Raw genomic sequence first — 5,909 nt, 5'->3', positions numbered from 1 at the left:
GAATGGTTGATACGGAGTGTGGAGCAGTCAGGGAAACCATATACAAGTGATTTTAAAATGCTGTGGAAGCCACAGTGGGGGTTGAGGACCAGATCTGATAGCAATAGGCAGTTTGCTATTAGAATTGGCTTCCATTGGACATAAAGGGTTAATGGGGAGAAGGAATAGTGAGGATGGTGTATCTGAAGAGTGGGGCAGTCAAGGAAAGCATATACAAGTGATTTTACATTTGAAATGCCAGGGATGGAAGAGTGGCTATGCTGTAGCCGAGTGCATAGCAGTCAGGGAAAGAGAATAGAAGGCAGTGTAACCCTTGAACCGCTCAGAAAAATTTTGACTGTCAAAATGTTTATGGGTACAAACCAGAATACAAGCCCAAGCATTAGCAAGTATTTGGGCTGGCTGTGAGTGCTGGGATTTGCGCTCTGGTTTATGGGTATAAGCCACAATGCAAGCCCAAACACTGACATGTACTTGGGGCTGGCTGAGGGCACTGGGGGAATGACGGTCTGATAATTCTAACCCTTGACAAGCTGGAGAAACCAGATCTGATGCAGATACGTTTGTGTGAGTTTTTCCTGCTTTCCTTGGCCATAATGAGTCCAGGGAGTGTAAAAAGGGTTAAGTTGGGATGGCACGAGCTATGGCCACATAGGGAAGGGGGGGGGGCAGCAGTGTTACTGTGAGATATCTCTGTTTCCTATCGCTGCAGAGAGTCCAGGGAGAGTGAAAATGTTTTTTTATAACCTACATGTATGTGTGATGTTAAATGTAACATGTATGTAAGGCATTATAGCATCACACATGTGTGTAAGTGATGCTAATTGGCTGCCTTGAAGTGATGGTATTTGCATTGTGGCTTCCTTGTATGCCACAATGCAAGCCTTTCACTCATTTACCTGTAACATGTATGTGTCGATTATTGCATCACACGTGTGTGTGATGCTAATTGGCTGTCTTGTAGTGATGGGATTTGCATTGTGGCTTCTTTGTATGCCACAATGCAAGCACTTTACTCACATACATGTAACATGTATGTGAGGCATTATAGCATCACACGTGTGTGTGTGTGTGTGTGTGTGTGTGTGTGTGTGATGCTAAATGGCTGCCTTATGCCTTATAGTGATGGGATTTGCATTGTGAATTTGACCATTTACTCTGGTCTAGAAAATGGCTGCATCAGGAGCTTGCACGGAGGTGGGGGAAGGGTGAATAAATTAGTGTTATTTTAACATACATTACTAAAGCATTCCATGTAGGGAGAATGGGAGGAGCTGGAATGTAGAAGGCTGGAGGGGGGGAGGGAGTTCCGATCTCAGCCGAGAGTCGGGGGAAACAAATTTCTTCACAACACCCCGCTATAATCTCCTGCTCAATGTGATCCATTTTTTCATTTAACTGCCTTTTCAAATCTGCATACTCAACAACATCCTTCAAACTAAAGCCTATTACACCTATCCTGCCCTGTCACTATCCCATGAGGAAAATGGAATGGGAATATTCATGCCCTTTTTCCTTTCATTCCGAACAGGTTTATTAGAAATCCATTAATACAGACATCACAGTCCAACAGGCAGGGAATAGCATTGATGCATTTTGCACTACATGCACCTAATCATAACAGAACACGTGTGAGTTCACACACTCAGGCTGGGTTCACATGTGGGCGTTGGCGTTTTTCAGGCGTTTGTTTATCGTTTTTCCAGCCTTGTTTTGGCGTTTTTACAGGCGTTTTTGCAAGCGTTTACAAGCGTTTTACAGGCGTTTTTATAGGCGTTTTTTATAGGCGTTTTTGTGTAGTGACTTGGCCAATGAAAAGCATTGTGTTTTTTTTACAAAATTTGCAAAGGAACCTCCCAGGGACCTCCTCCCCTGCATTGGACCTCCCAGGGACCTCCTCTTCTTCATTTTGTTGTGTTCTTTTTTGTCTGTGTGAGTTCTCTGCTGCTTAAAATGGACGACAATGAAAGAGGATTTCTGTTTTGTGCATCACTTGCACTTCTGATGCTGGAGGAAGAGAAGGAAGAGAGTAATCGACAATACTGGGTCCATCCTGTGATTGCTAATCGGCGACAGCGTGGCCAGTTCTGGGCAATGTATGATGACCTTCGTGTGCACGAGGACAAATTTTTTCAATACACACGGATGTCAGTAAAAAGGTGGGTTCATCTCCTAATATCCTCAATAAGCTTGTACTATGAATGATATATTATTTGCCCACTAACAATCAATATTATATTGTACAGTTTTGATGAGTTGCTGGAGTTACTCTCTGCACATCTTCAGCGACAAGACACTGATTTTCGTGACTGTATTCCACTTGTGGAAAGGCTGATCATTACACTGCGGTAAGCAACAACCCACGTCCCCATCCCCCATCTCTCAAACCCCATCTCCCTCACCCTACTCCACTTACAATCAGTGCCACGTATTAGTGCCACGAATAAGTGTCCACCAGTGCCACGAATAAGTGTCCACCAGTGCCATGTATCAGTGCCACGTATTAGTGCCACGAATAAGTGTCCACCAGTGCAACGTATCAGTGCCACGAATAAGTGTCCACCAGTGCCACGTATCAGTGCCACGAATAAGTGTCCACCAGTGCCACGTATCAGTGCCACGAATAAGTGTCCACCAGTGCCACGTATCAGTGCCACGTATTAGTGCCACGAATAAGTGTCCACCAGTGCCACGTATCAGTGCCACGTATTAGTGCCACGAATAAGTGTCCACCAGTGCCACGTATCAGTGCCACGAATAAGTGTCCACCAGTGCCACGTATCAGTGCCACGAATAAGTGTCCACCAGTGCCACGTATCAGTGCCACGTATTAGTGCCACGAATAAGTGTCCACCAGTGCCACATATCAGTGCCACGAATAAGTGTCCACCAGTGCCACGTATCATTGCCACGTATTAGTGCCACGAATAAGTGTCCACCAGTGCCACGAATAAGTGTCCACCAGTGCCACGTATCAGTGCCACGAATAAGTGTCCACCAGTGCCACGTATCAGTGCCACGTATTAGTGCCACGAATAAGTGTCCACCAGTGCCACGTATCAGTGCCACGAATAAGTGTCCACCAGTGCCACGTACAAACACCTCCCTTTCCACCCACCATGTGCACCCGCAAGAGTGTCACTGGTTGAAATCCCAACCACGACACTACCTGCCTGGAGTTTGTATGTTCTCCCTGTGCCTACGTGGGTTTACTCCCACACTCCAAAGACCTCCAACCTCCTCCCCCTTGTCCTCTACCCCAGGTATTGCTGATCCTGTGGCCCTGCAGCTTTTGCAGAACTAAAAGTCCCATTAACCATTGCAAGCTGCTGACAGTTACAAGCATGAGACTCCCAAAGGCGCAGATATGATGTGATTTTTAGTCCCACAACAGATGGAGGGCCACAAGTTGAGCATCCATGCTCTACCACCTATGAATAAGCCATGCTATACCCCGTATGAATAAAATAGAGACACAAACACAACATTTGTACTTGTGGTACATTTTTTTTAAATTTTTTTAATATGCTTAATTGCATAGAACTCTATGCTAAATAATAACAACTGTTGAACACAGGAGAGTGTCCTGAGTAAACATGAATGTTGCAACCAATTCCTTAGAAAACTGTATAAAAAAAAATTCACAAATTATGAAAAGTAAGAGAAGGGGAGCTTGGGCATAAATTTTCAAACATTGCTCCCTGTGGATTAAAGTATGGGGATGGAGCAGAAGAGGGGTTTGGGTAATGGGGAAAACCGGAGTAGGGAGGTGGTCGTGTTGGCAGTGGTGGTGGTGCGAATGTGGATGGTGCATGGTGGTAAGTACGAGGTGGAGGACAGGTCATTTGGGAAGGTGCTGAGGTCATTTGGGAAGGTGCTGAAGATGGGCAGGGTGGGTCATCTGAGGGGATGAAGGAGGAAATACAGTCAAGGATTGCCTTCCGCATTGCTATCTGCCTCGATTCTGGCACCTTGTCCACAAATGGTTCCAGACTAATGAGAAACATGACTGTGGGTTTTTCCTCCCTTCTTTGCACAAATTGCGACATCATGCCCACTACTTGGTTGTATCTGTCATTCCTTCGTTTTGGGGCCCTTGTGGTTGCTCGCCGCAGTGTAGCAGCAGGGGGGGGGAAGCATTTCAGGGCTGGCCGATGGTCTGTTATTAAGTGGAATTTGACTTGTTCTTGATACCTCTGTCAAAGGTCTTTCTTCTAATTGGGGTTCTGTATTGTCTGGAACTGGCATTTCAAGGGAGGGAGATGCTATGTCCGGTAATGCCATGTCCGGTACTGCCATGTCCGTTAATGGCCTTTCTGCTTGTTCTTGAATTTGTAGTTCTTGACTCTCCTCCGCTTCGTAAATGTCGTCCTCTTCTTCAGGAGCTGTGTTGCTCCAGGAACTTTGTGTACTGTGGAAAAAAAAAAACATGCTCTAGAATGTCTGCATGCATACTTTATATGTAACTTTCAAAGTAACATGACCTACTTGTTCATTTGTAGTGAAGGCCACAGAAAGTCCAGGTCTCTCGCATGTATATATTGCGGCGGTTCTTCAGCTGCCTGCCCACTCCGGAACTCCCTTAACTGGCGCTTGTAACGGGCATAAGCGTCCTTTAAGCTTTTCCATTTTCGTTTAAGTAGAAAAACTGTTAAAAAAATAAAATAATTATGTTTTTTTTTTCTTTTCCACAGGTACTTAGCAACTGGTCAATCCCTGGCCAGTTTACACTTTGCATTTATGATTGGGAAATCTACAGCTAGCTACATTATACGGGACACTTGTGCCAAAATCTGGGATGTCTTACATGATGTGGAGATGGCCCAACCTAAGGAGGACGAGTGGCTCTCAATTTCTAAAGTCTTTGGGAAAGATGCAATTTCCCAAACTGTGTAGGAGCTATAGATGGGAAGCATATACGAGTAATTAAACCAGTTAACAGTGGTACAAAATATTTTAATTATAAAAAATATTTCTCTTTTGTTCTATTGGCGGTCGTGGATGCCAATTATTGCTTCCGCTACATTGATATTGGCTCTTACGGGAGTAGTTCGGACTCCAGCATCTTTGCGCATTCTACTTTTGGCCAGATGCTGCGTAATAATAACCTAGACCTACCTGATAACAATCCACTACCGGGAACCAATGGTCCACCTGTCCCCTATGTGTTTGTTGGGGATGAAGCGTTTGCGCTTCATGAACACCTTCTAAGGCCATACTCAAGCCGAAACCTCAATGTGGAGAAGAGGGTGTTCAACTATAGGCTAACCAGAGCAAGGAGAGTGGTTGAGTGTGCTTTCGGCCTGCTATCAAACAAATGGCGATTTTTACACAGCGTCATAAATCTCAACATGGAAAACGCAATATGCGCAGCCAAGGCAGCGTGCATCTTACATAATTTTGTAAGGAAGCGGGATGGCGTGTGCTTCGAAGATGCTTTAATGCACACAATGCAGAGGGCACAATGGAGCGGGAGTCGTGGGAACACAACTGGTGCATATGTTCGAGATACCTTCAACAACTTCTTCATGAACACAGGACAGGTTCCATGGCAAATGGAAGCCATTGAAAATTGCTAATGACAATTGATAAGTGACAATCTCTGTATTGATGTGCATTAAATAAATTTAAAGGTATCATTTCAAATAAAGGTATTATTGCAATCTAACATTCTGTATTGGTGTGCATTCATGGTATCATACAAAGTGCTTATTTGTGGTGTCATGTGACCAGGGATTTTGTTTGTGCAATTAAACTACAAGGTAAAAAAAAAAAGTATAGCCAGAGCGAGAGCATTATTAAAAAAAAAAAACAACCCTCTACTCCATTCACACTACTCTGACTTTTCGGGCGACTTCTCAAGTCGCCCCAAGTCAGGTGGCACTGATACGTGGCACTGGTGGACACTG

The 5,909-nt window shown here is 44.6% G+C and overlaps 1 pseudogene across 1 annotated transcript; it reads left to right on the top strand.

Annotated features, from left to right (window-relative positions):
• The first annotated feature begins 1,953 nt into the window (after positions 1–1,953).
• Positions 1,954–5,579, top strand: LOC309567392 (annotated as a pseudogene). The gene is made up of 3 exons (XR_014226116.1): positions 1,954–2,159; positions 2,247–2,348; positions 4,695–5,579. The product of XR_014226116.1 is annotated as an uncharacterized misc_RNA (transcript).
• Positions 5,580–5,909: the final 330 nt, after the last annotated feature.

Source organism: Pelophylax lessonae (assembly GCF_965119305.1).
Source record: "Pelophylax lessonae genome assembly, chromosome: 11".
Taxonomy (NCBI): Eukaryota; Metazoa; Chordata; class Amphibia; order Anura; family Ranidae; genus Pelophylax; species Pelophylax lessonae.
The sequence above is the reverse complement of the archived record's forward strand: the minus strand, read 5'-3'. Positions and strand labels throughout refer to the sequence as shown.